The following is a 13321-nucleotide window of genomic DNA, read 5'->3' on the forward strand; positions in this document are numbered from 1 at the left end:
CTGAGGATGGATCAAAAGCATTGTAGTTACTCCACAATACTAACCTAAAAGACAGAGTAAAAGAAGGAAGCCTGTGCAGAATAAAAATATTCTAAAATATGCATCCTGTTTCCAATAATACAAAAGTAAAGCTGCAAAGAATGTGGCAAATAACTCTTTGTTTCTTGTATACAAAGCATTATGTTTGGGGAAAATCCAACACAACACATCACTGAGTAGCACTCTTCATATTTCCAGGCATGGTGGTGGCTGCATCATGCTATGTGTCTGCTTGTCATCAGCAAGGACTAGGGAGACTAGGCAAAATCCTAGAGGAAAACCTGGTTCAGTGTGCCTTCCAACAGACACTGGAAGACAAATTCACCTGTCAGCAGGACAATAAACTCAAATACAAGGCAAAATATACACTGGAGTTGCTTACCAAGATTACATTGAATATTCCTGAGTGGCCTAGTTACAGTTTTGATTTAAATCAGCTTGAAAATCGATGGCAAGGCTTGAAAATGACTATCTAGCAATGATCAACTATCAACGTGACAGAGTTTGAAGAATTTAAAAAACAATAATGTGCATATATTCCACACTCCAGGTGTGCAAAGCTCTTAGAGACATACCCAGAAATACTCACAGCTGTAATCGCTGCCAAAGGTGATTCTAACATGTATTGACTCAGGTGTATGAATACTTATGACAATTAGATATTTCAGTATTTCATTTTCAATAGATTTGATAACACTTCAAAAAATATGTTTTCACTTTGTCATTTTGGGGTGTTGTGTGTGGATGGGTGAGAACTCATATTTAATCATTTTTGAATTCAGGCTGTAACAAAACAAAATGTGGAATAAGACGGGGTATGAATACTTTCTGAGTGAAAAGACAACTAAGAATAAAAAAATATACTGCTCAAAAAAATAAAGGGAACACTTAAACAACACATCCTAGATCTGAATGAAAGAAATAATCTTATTAAATACTTTTTTCTTTACATAGTTGAATGTGCTGACAACAAAATCACACAAAAATAATCAATGGAAATCCAATTTATCAACCCATGGAGGTCTGGATTTGGAGTCACACTCAAAATTAAAGTGGAAAACCACACTACAGGCTGATCCAACTTTGATGTAATGTCCTTAAAACAAGTCAAAATGAGGCTCAGTAGTGTGTGTGGCCTCCACGTGCCGGTATGACCTCCCTACAACGCCTGGGCATGCTCCTGATGAGGTGGCGGATGGTCTCCTGAGGGATCTCCTCCCAGACCTGGACTAAAGCATCCGCCAACTCCTGGACAGTCTGTGGTGCAACGTGGCGTTGGTGGATGGATTGAGACATGATGTCCCAGATGTGCTCAATTGAATTCAGGTCTGGGGAACGGGCGGGCCAGTCCATAGCATCAATGCCTTCCTCTTGCAGGAACTGCTGACACACTCCAGCCACATGAGGTCTAGCATTGTCTTGCATTAGGAGGAACCCAGGGCCAACCGCACCAGTTTATGGTCTCACAAGGGGTCTGAGGATCTCATCTCGGTACCTAATGGCAGTCAGGCTACCTCTGGCGAGCACATGGAGGGCTGTGCAGCCCCCCCAAAGAAATGCCACCCCACACCATGACTGACCCACCGCCAAACCGGTCATGCTGGAGGATGTTGCAGGCAGCAGAACGTTCTCCACGGCGTCTCCAGACTCTGTCACGTCTGTCACGTGCTCAGTGTGAACCTGCTTTCATCTGTGAAGAGCACAGGGCGCCAGTGGCGAATTTGCCAATCTTGGTGTTCTCTGGCAAATGCCAAACGTCCTGCACGGTGTTGGGCTGTAAGCACAACCCCCACCTGTGGACGTCGGGCCCTCATACCACCCTCATGGAGTCTGTTTCTGACCGTTTGAGCAGACACATGCACATTTGTGGCCTGCTGGAGGTCATTTTGCAGGGCTCTGGCAGTGCTTCTCCTGCTCCTCCTTGCACAAAGGCGGAGGTGGCGGTCCTGCTGCTGGGTTGTTGCCCTCCTATGGCCTCCTCCACGTCTCCTGATGTACTGGCCTGTCTCCTGGTAGCGCCTCCATGCTCTGGACACTACGCTGACAGACACAGCAAACCTTCTTGCCACAGCTCGCATTGATGTGCCATCCTGGATGAGCTGCACTACCTGAGCCACTTGTATGGGTTGTAGACTCCGTCTCATGCTACCAGTAGAGTGAAAGCACCGCCAGCATTCAAAAGTGACCTAAACATCAGCCAGGAAGCATAGGAACTGAGAAGTGGTCTGCAGAACAACTCCTTTATTGGGGGTGTCTTGCTAATTGCCTATAATTTCCACCTGTTGTCTATTCCATTTGCACAACAGCATGTGAAATTTATTGTCAATCAGTGTTGCTTCCTAAGTGGACAGTTTGATTTCACAGAAGTGTGATTGACTTGGAGTTACATTGTGTTGTTTAAGTGTTCCCTTTATTTTTTTGAGCAGTGTACAATGAAATATCGCTAGCTCTCTTTCTCTCTCTCTGCTGCTTCTCCTTAATTTTTGAAGAAATGCATCAGATCAAATCTCTTCAACTATTGTCTTTCTCTCTCTTCGAGTCAACTACTCACCACACTTTATGCACTGCAGTGCTAGCTAGCTGTAACGGTTGCTTTTAGTACAAGATTCATTTTCTGATCCTTTGATTGGGTGGACAAGATGTTAGTTCATACTGCAAGAGCTCTGATAGGTTGGAGGACGTCCTCCAGAAGAAATCATAATTACTGTAATATTATGGAAGGGGGTGAGAACCATGAGCCTCTTAGTATTGAAGTCAATCTACCCAGAAGCCGACGGAAAATAGCTGTGCTCTAGCAACAAAATGTTGCTAGCCTAGAGGGTGCCGTTGAGGCTACTGTAGACCATTGTAAAATAGTGTGTTTTAATCAGTTATTTGGTGACATGTAAACATATTTAGTATAGTTTTATCTAAAAAGTATAGGTATAATAACTTTTTTAATGTTTCATTAATTATAATCCACACAATAATTCACATTTCATGTTGCTGCAGGGTTATTTCCCTGCTGTAAGAAATTGATAATTGAATTAAGATTGTATTTTTGTACATAGGGCTACATGAACATACGCAGGGGAAGATACATGTAAATATATCCTGATTACAGGGCTATAAGGGAAAAACACAAAGGAATTAACTTTCTACACTGTAACGGAAAACTGTAAATTATACAGTAATTGTTTGTATTATGAATAGTAAAATACCCTGAAACATTTGACTGCAGCATACTGTAAATTACAGTGCATTGTGGGAAAATGTTGTATTGCTGTATTTTGAGTGGTACTGTAATTCCATCCCACAGAATAATAGTGCCTTACTGTATTTTTGGAGTGTAAAAAATGTTTTATCTAGTGGGGGCTTTGTATTGTTGTTTCTGGCAAATTAACATATTTTGAGGCCTGCCTTGTAAAGAGATTAAGCATATCCAAGTGTTGGGAGAGTTACCACCTTGTTAGGAACATTATTATTTGCAGCGTACAAACTTGAACAGGAATGACATTTACAGTGGGCTCCAAAATTACTGGCACCCCTGACTGGCAATGCACAAACAATACTTTAAAAAATCTAAACAATATAATTATAGAGAGAAACTCAAAATACCAACATGTGAGAAATACTGTACTTTATTCATGTTTCAATGGAACCAACCAAAATCATACAATTATTTAATACAAAATACATTTCACCAAAATCAAGATTTCATAATGTGATTTCCAAGACAAATGTGATTTCCAAGTGTTTAAAAAACATAGTCCTACCAAGCATACACTGAAGTTGTAACTAGGTGGAACTCATTCCTTTCTTTTACAATTAAACTGCAGCATCTCAAGCACAACACAATCAAACAAGCCCAAAGACAACACGTAAAAGACGTACAGGTAAGACAACATTCCTTGTGTCTTGTGGGTCCAGTCCACGCCCAACAATTATGAATAGCTGAAACTGAGAGCAATATGTTTCCCAGACAAAGTGCATGAGAAACTGAATACTGTAGATTACCCGAAGGATGCACAGTAAAATACCATACATTTGTTTTACAGCACACTGTAAGACCTTTCTGTAATTTCAACAGTAAAACACTGTAGAATGCACAGTAAAATACTGTAAATGTGTTTTACAGTATTAATTATGGTTCATTGTGGGAAAACATTGTGGGCGGGGGAAATCCTTTGGCTCAATAACATATTTTAAGGCGTGGTTGGTCAGAGGCTATATTTGTTGCACCCATGAGTGAGAATGCTGTACCCTCACAAATACTCTAATAGACTGTACTTTATGAATTATGTTAACTCTGTCCTGAAGTGCTACATTAACTTATTTGTAACTTGCTGGCAGTAATTTTGGAGCACCAAAAGATGTTTCTCCCTCATGAAGATATTTTGAGGTGTGTCTTGTAAGAGGCTATATTTGTTGTCCCTGTTAAAATAAGTCCTGTACCTATTTATGTAATATGTAGTGGTAGTTCTCCAATAATTAAATGTAAATAGGGGATCAGAATGGAGGCAAGTGAACTCTGGTTTTTCTTTATTACGCACAACACTGCGTGGTGAAGATTTTCTGGGGTTGTGTACCTCTCTCTACCCTCTCTCTCACTATCCTCATTTTTGGGTAGACCAAGAGGCAGCAACAGCAACAATGGCTTGACAGTGCCTGGCACTGTCTTTCTGGTCCAGCGGACAAGGCTGGGATCGCCGGAAAGTTAACAGTGGCTTGACTGTGGCCTGACATGACTCCCCAGTCTACGGACCACCCCGGACCCCCCGCAGCATACTTAACCTGCCTGTGGTGGGGAGTAGAGTGCTGCCGAGGCGAGCCTTACCCCCTCTAGGGCCTGCAGCCCTTCTTCGCTACCTTTATTTTTCAGGCCACCACCGACCAGACCAGGACCAGTTGACCTCAACCAGAGGAGACCAACAGAAGAACAGACCAGACACCATCACCAATTGAACCAGAGGTGCAGAGGAAGGACCACAGACACCAACCTACAACTGGAGAGAGGAGAGCACAGGAGAGTGCCTCCATTGACCTCCAGGTCACAGGCTTCCGGTATGTCTGCTCGCTCTGAGGTTTGTCCTTCCTCCCCTGCAAGACTGGAGCAGACTAACAACCAGAGTTAAAGGGTAGAGCTGCCGATTTCAATGAGCACAACTCTAACCCGGACCCTTATAATGTGGCAGGGCTTGCAAACTATTACGGACTACAAAGGGAAGCACACCAACGAGCTTCCCAGTGACACCAGCCTACCAGACGAGCTAAATGACTTCTATGCGCGCTTCGAGGAAAGCAACACTGAAGCATGCATGAGAGCACCAGCTCTTCTGGACGATTTTGTGATCACGCTCTCCGTAGCTGATGTGAGTAAGACCTGGACCTCCTGATGGGCTGCCCCCAGGTGTTAAGGGTAGGTAACATCACATCTGCCACGCTGATCCTCAACATGGGGGTCCCTCAGAGGTGCGTGCTCAGTCCCCTCCTGTACTCCCTGTTAACCCATGACTGCACGGCCAAGCACAACTCCAACACCATTATTAAGTTTGCCGATGACCATGTGTGTGAGGTGTATACTTGTTTCAAAGTAGATTTGTTATGACTACCACGAAACACTCTGTGTGACCCTGATGTAGCCCACTGCAGTAAAAAGTTAGGCCTGAAGTGCAAGTGATATAAAACATCAAATATCAGTTGGTATGCTGTAATATATACTGAACAAAAATACTAATGCAATATGCAACAATTTCAAATACTTTTCTGAGCTACATTTCATAAGGAAATCAGTCAATTTAAATAAATTCATAAGGCCCTAATCTATGGATTTCACATGACTGGGAATACAGATATGCATTTGTTGGTCACAGATACCTTAAAAAAAAGGTAGAAGCATGGATCAGAAAACCAGTTGGTATCTGGTGTGACCACCATTTGCGTCATGCAGCGCAACACATCTCCTTCGCATTGAGTTGACCAGGCTGTTGTTTGTGGCTTGTGGAATGTTGTCCCACTCCTCTTCAATGGCTGTGCAAATCTTCTGGATATTGGCGGGAACTGGAACACCCTGTCAATCCAGAGCATCCCAAACATGCTCAATGGGTGACATGTCTGGTGAGTATGCAGGCCATGGAAGAACTGGGACATTTTCAGCTTCCAGGAATTGTGTACAGATCCTTGCGATGTGTGGCTGTGCATTATCATGCTAAAACATGAGGTAATGGTGGCGGATGAATGGCACGACAATGGGCCTTAGGAACTCGGCACGGTATCTCTGTGTATTCAAATTGCCAGCGATAAGATGCAATTGTGTTCATTGTCCGTAGCTTATGCCTGTCCATACCATAACCCCACCACCACCATGGGGCACTCTGTTCACAATGTTGACATCAGCAAACCACTCACCCACACGACGCCATACACATGGTCTGCTGTTGTAAGGCTGGTTGGGTGTATGCCAAATTCTCTAAAATGACGTTGGAATTAACATTCAATTCTCTGTCAACAGCTCTGGTGGACATTCCTGCAGTCAGCATGCCAATTGCATGCACCCTCAAAACTTGAGACATCTGTGGCATTGTGTTGTTTGACAAAACTGCACATTTTAGAGTGCCCTTTTATTGTCCCCAGCTCCTAGTGCACCTGTGTCATGATCATGCTGTTTAATCAGTTTCTTGGTGTGACATGTCAGATGGATGTATTATCTTGGCAAAGGATAACTCCTCACTAACAGGGGTGTAAACTAATTTGTGCACAAAATTTGAGCTCATGAAACATGGGACGAACACTTTACATTTTGCATTTATATTTTTGTTCAGCGTACTACCACATATCACTTAAATTGGTAGACTAATGGGTGTAAAAAAAATATAGCCACTTATAAAGGCACACCTTAAAATGTTAATGTGACAGTATTTCTTTCTCCTCCCACAATATTTCTCCAAAATGCACCATAATTTACAGTATGCTGCAGTAAATATATAGGGGAAAAAAGCAATATTGAATTCCATTGAAAATAAATTCAGCAATTGCTAATAGTGAATATTTACATATATAGTTACCTAACAATTACATGTATATAGGGAACATTACAGTTAAAGACCGTAACGGGTCTTAAACCGTTTAATGGTTGAATATTTACCCATGTCAATTTGATCTGTTTTGCTGTAATCATGGTCAGTTTGGAAGCCTTTGTTTAGGATTCTAGAAGTGCAAGTGATAAAAAACACCTAGTATTCATTAATATGCTGTAATATGCAAATGCCTACAGCCAACCTGCTTGCTTCAATCCCTTGTAATTACAGTAAAACACTGTATAAATAATTTTCTTACAGTTTAATAGTCAATTTTGCTGTATTGTACTGTGTTTTATTGCTCTGGTATTTGAATTTTAGCCACTGGGAAATGGAGGAGAGATTTCTGCAAATTGCACCTTTAACATGATGAACAGGAAATGTTACGTTTTTTTTTACTTGTATGTATAGGATACGCATGGTATACACTGCCCAACGAATTGCTTACTTGCAGGTTCCATCTCGACAATGCAACAACAATAATAAATAAATAAATAAAAGATAAGGATAGAACATAAAGTTAATGGCTCAGTAGAATAGAATATACATTTTAGCATACAATAAGTGCAATACTTGAAGGCACAATTTATTGTAAAATAAAGACAGGGTCTTGCTAGTACAAGTCATACGCATGGTCAGAATACTGTACCGGAGACAGTTCTATTGGCACAATAGTTAGTAGCCGTAATCTATAGTTTAGAGGGTCATTCTTAGAGATGTATATGTTTCTACCACACTACTCTTGAACCTGTCTGTCACCAAACAGACATTTACGTTGAGGGCTCTAGGTACGTCATTCTGATGCAGCCGTCTGAGTGGGTCCAACTCCAAACTGAGTGAGACCACTGTGGCCTGGGGCCTGGCCTCTCTCTAGGAAGCCTGCTCCTCCATCCTCCACTGTTCCTCCTCCACACGCCTGGCATGGCTCTCATATCACAGACCATACAACAGAAACAGGTACAGTACCATTATGCACCGCATTCATGACCATTTACAGGAAGTACTACAATATACAAGCGTCACTGACTTTAGCGTGCTCAAAGGTGGAATTATATCACATAGCATTCACTGTAAATGTAGCACAGCACACAAACACTGATTGAATTATATCATGCCACTGACATGTGCTCTTAGGTGAGAGACCGTAAGAGTGTGTTGTGAATAGGCCATTAGATTGGGTCAAACCATTTCACGGCATAACTGAACACTTTCCTCCAGCTGTATTGCCAGGCTCTCACAGCGACTACGCATCTCCTGGAGCTTTTCTCTACACATAAACAGCTGCTGGACCTGGACTAGATTCCTGATGGCCAAACACACACAGACCCAAACATCCCACACACACACACACACACATGGACAAATAGCTACAGTACACACAGAAAGATAATTAAATGAGATGCCCATTTTGACAAAAGAGAAGTGGATGCTATGTCAGCACTCAGAATTAGACACGGATGTCGACTGCTGAGGCAACATCTTTAGACAAACCTGTCAAAACTTCAACCCTTGCTAAACATGTTTTTGTTGAGTGATTACAGTACTGTAAAGACAAGCTAGACACATGATTTATGGAATACCCATCATCCATTGTTTCATTGAAACTTTTTTTGGGGCTGTTCAATAATCATAATTGCAGCATACCTCTAACAACTGACTTAGCAACAGCATTTATCATACTAATGAAAAGGCATTATGTTCCTTTACCCACCCATACCACATATTAGCACAAATACTCCTCTGTATTACGCCTGTAACAAAGGAACATTCCATGCCACAGTTGAGGTTGAGGATTTTTAGCCCCTCTTATAAAAGAGTTATAAGAGTCAGCTGAGGTGACTATTATGTAAGACACGAGGAAGATGTACGAGATGATAGCTGGGCCCAGAGTAGCAGCCCAATGAATTAGTGGTGAACATTCCAGAGTGTTGTGTGTGAAAGCAGAGTACTAGAGTGCGTGCCTGTGTGCGTGTGTTTGTGAGTGTGTAAATGTGGTCAGGTTGTGTGTTTGTGATACTGCTATAATGTGCAGTGTTAGATATAAGCCTATCATTATGTTAAACTGAGCAAAGTATTCTCCCACTCTCGTCTCTCTGAGAACCACAAGGACAAACCTCCTCCTTCTGTACACTCCTGATGTGGGCGTTGTCAAAGATGTTACATGGGAAAGCTGAGTTTGATGGGGCGATAAATGTGTTGAAACTAATTACTCCCCCCAGGGAATCCGGTTAGAACACCCATGAGACTACAGAGATTGTACTGTTTTTTCCTCTCAGAGATTCTATGCACATTCTATGCACATCTCTATGTGAGTTTAATTAAGTAAAACAAAAAGTCTCTTTTTTTACTGTACATTTTATAAAATTGCATACTCAGAGCTTCAAAATTGTATATCATACATTGTAGTTGGAGTTTACATTGGAAAGTTACGCTGTTTTGGACGTTGATAAACTTGTAAAACCAGTAGAATAAAAGCCCTTGACAGATTTTGCTGAAATGGGGTTTACGCCTATAGTTCACACCCCTTTAAGCCTTAAAAAATGTACATGTAAATGCATGTGAGTCAGCATGGCACTGTCCTCCAGAATGTAGTCTCTATACAAAGCAAATTTGTGATCAGAATTATAACACCCACAGCGTTCAATTTAACACTTTCTTAGTAATTATGTGACCCACCGAAATCAAAGTGTTGAGAAACTAACACACCAATAGTATTGAGTCCTTAATACTATGGGTGTTGCAAATTCCAACTTAAATTAGCACTGTATTAGAGCTGATGCTGTTACACTTTCTCAGTGTTAGGTAATTAACACCTTTGGTGTTACAGTAACTCATTTTTGTGTTTTAACACTGTAGGGTGTAAAGCCTTATTTGCATATTTATTTCCCAGGGTGCCTTTTGAGTGAATTTGAAAGGTACCAGTACCACCCATGCCTGTGTTTGCTAGTGACCGAGTTGTTCCATTCAATGGCTTTCAACAATGTAATCTTCTCAAAGTGAATGCTTAAGTGAATATTTAATTAAATTAATGTCTTTCTGACAGTTCATTACTTTGTTTGACAATGCCATACTTCAACAGCCTAGTTTAACCATAACACAGTGGTCTGAAAATGCTGGTTTGCTGGCCACAACAGCAAGTCATATTATGATGGCATGCAAAGTATTATATAAATCCTATTGGAATCCAGACATAGTTAAGAAGGCCCACAACTGGAACGTTTAATCACCCACAATCTGTAGTTAGAATGACTGTCAAGGTAAGGAAGAATGATATAGGATGGTCAACAACCTGAACTTTTAATTTCCTGGTGTTCATTTCAATTCCCTGGTGTTAATCACACTATAATCAACACTCAGATATAACACTCACACATTGGAGGCTCCTTAGAGGACGAAGGGGAGGACCATCCTACTCAGTGAATTTCATAAAATAAAAATGGTGAAACAATCTTTCGTTTTTTCATTTTTAGATAAAACCATACTAAATATATTCACATCACCATGAACTGACATGTTTTCCACCCAATAAAAGGATCAGAGAATGAATCTAGTACTGAATGCATAAGCTACAGTTAGCTAGCACTGCAGTGCATAAAATGTGGTGAGTAGTTGACTCGAAGAGAGAGAAAGACAATAATTGAACAGTTTTGAACAAATACATTCCTTACAAAATTAAGGATAAACAGCAGAGAGAGAGCTAGCTATATTTTGTTGTATTTTTTTCACTTTCACTTACTTAGCTACCTAGTGCAGCTAGCTAATTTAGCCTACTCAAAACCCGTCTCAAACAATGAAATGCTATTTATGTTAGCTAGCTGGCTAAGGCTATCCAGCAATGGAACTCTTCCATGTCAAGGTAAGCTTTCGGTTTTATTAATTTATTGCCACCGAGACCCACCGGCGTAACTACTAAACTTCTTGCTGTACACTGTCCTGCGTGATTATTGCGGGTTTACTTGCACGTTAGTTCTAGTAGCTATGTTGCCTATGATGTAGGCTAATATGGTGACAACGATGTTGGCTGCGTGTAGTGGTTATGGTATGAAACTTTTTTTTTCCTGGTCACAGTCCATAAGTGAAGGGAAAAGGTGAGAGGAGGAGAGCGTGTAGATGCGAGAAGGAATTGTACAACAAGCAAAGTGTTGATGCTATTTGTATGTGGCTGCTATGAAAGTCAGCTATGTGTGCGGGTGATCGGGTGTATTCATTCCGCTAATTCTGTTGAAAAACTTTTCTTAAACGGAAGCAAATGAAACTAAACGGGATAAATCTATGTGAATTTGTCAAATAGAAACTCTCGTTTGCAACTGTTTGGACTAATGATAACACCCTCGATCAGCTAGATGCAGGCAAGAGTGTGCAAGGCAGTATTGAATGTGTGACTTTCTGTCAAATTGATTACTCCCAATTTGTCTCTCGACCTGTGCACCTACGTTATAAACTTTCATTCATAGGCTAGGTTGTAGCAACCTCATGATGGGTATAAGGAAAATTTGAGTATCATGTAGTAGCCTAAACCTATCGATGTTACATTGAGTTGGGTGAATGGAATATGAATGTAGTCACCTCATACAATTACTTGGGAGTATGGCAAGATGGTAGACTGTCTTTCTCTCAGCACATCAAAAGGTTAAATCTGACTTGGTTTCCTCTATCGTAATTGCTCCTTTCACCCAAGCTGCCAAACTAATCCTTATTCAGATGACCATCCTACCCATGCCAGATTACAAAGACCGGCAGGTAATTTAGAGATCAGCAGGTAAGAGTGCTCTCGAGAGGCTAGATGTTCTTTATCATTCTGCCATCAGATTTGCCATCAATGCTCCTTATAGGACACATCACTGCACTCCATACTCTGTAAACTGGTCATCTTTGTATACCCGTCCCAAGACCCACTGGTTGATGCTTATTTATAAAAACCTCTTAGGCCTCACTCCCCCCTATCTGAGATACCTACTGCAGCCCTCATCCTCCACATACAACACCTGTTCTGCCAGTCACATTCTGTTAAGGTCCCCCAAGCACACACATAATAGAGCGACACGTGATCATATACAAATGTAAGCAAGGCTTGAAATTATTATGTTTTAGTCAAATATTATATCTGTTTGGGCTTCTTGCGGTCAATTTGCAGTCTACAAATTATTTGTAATTATGTTCTGGCCCCCCGACTATCCACTCAAGAAAAGAATAGGCACACGGCTGAATCTAGTTGATGATCCCTGCCCTATGGATGTCACGTGACTGGGCAGCTATGGGTGGGTGTGATTACATGTGGTCTACGGTTGTGACGCAGGTTGGATGTATTGCCAAATTCTTTAAAAAGAAGTTAGAAGCCGCTTATGGTAGTGAAATTAACATTTAATTATCTGGTAACAGCTCTGTTGGACATTCCTGCAGTCAGCATGCAAATTGCATGCTCCCTCAAAACTTGAGACATTTGTTGTGTGACAAAGCTGCACATTTTAGAGTGGCCTTTATTGTCCCCAGCACAAGGTGCACCTTTGTAATGATCATGCTGTTTAATCAGCTGCTTGATAATCCATCCACCTGACAGGTGTGGCATATGTTGGCAAAGGATAAATGCTCACTAACTGGGATGTAAACTAATTTGTGGCCAAAATTTGAGAGAAATAAGCTTATTGTGAGTCTGGAACATTTCTGGGATCTTTTATTTCAGAGCATGAAACATGGGACCAAGACTTTGTTCGGTATATATCTTTCCAAATAGACATGGTATAAGATTATCTGACCAGGGAAGCCCCCATTCTGGTATAGACAGAACCCTGGGCACATCTCAACAGAGGCACTTGCTGAAGGAAGGCAAGATGACAGCGCATGGTATGCCTTAATGGTTGTCGGACTTGGAGATGGAGCCAGGGGAGAAGGTGGGCAGGAAAAAAAGGAAGAAAGTGGAACAAGAGTAAATATGGAGTTCTGCAGAAGGAAATTTACATTTACATTTACATTTAAGTCATTTAGCAGACGCTCTTATCCAGAGCGACTTACAAATTGGTGCATTCACCTTATGATATCCAGTGGAACAACCACTTTACAATAGTGCATCTAAATCTTTTAAGGGGGGGGGGGGGGGTTAGAAGGATTACTTTATCCTATCCTAGGTATTCCTTAAAGAGGTGGGGTTTCAGGTGTCTCCGGAAGGTGGTGGTTGACTCCGCTGTCCTGGCGTCGTGAGGGAGCTTGTTCCACCATAGGGGTGCCAGAGC

The sequence above is a fragment of the Salmo salar genome, chromosome 23 (genome assembly GCF_965601325.2).
Source record: "Salmo salar chromosome 23, fSalSal1, whole genome shotgun sequence".
Classification (NCBI taxonomy): domain Eukaryota; kingdom Metazoa; phylum Chordata; class Actinopteri; order Salmoniformes; family Salmonidae; genus Salmo; species Salmo salar.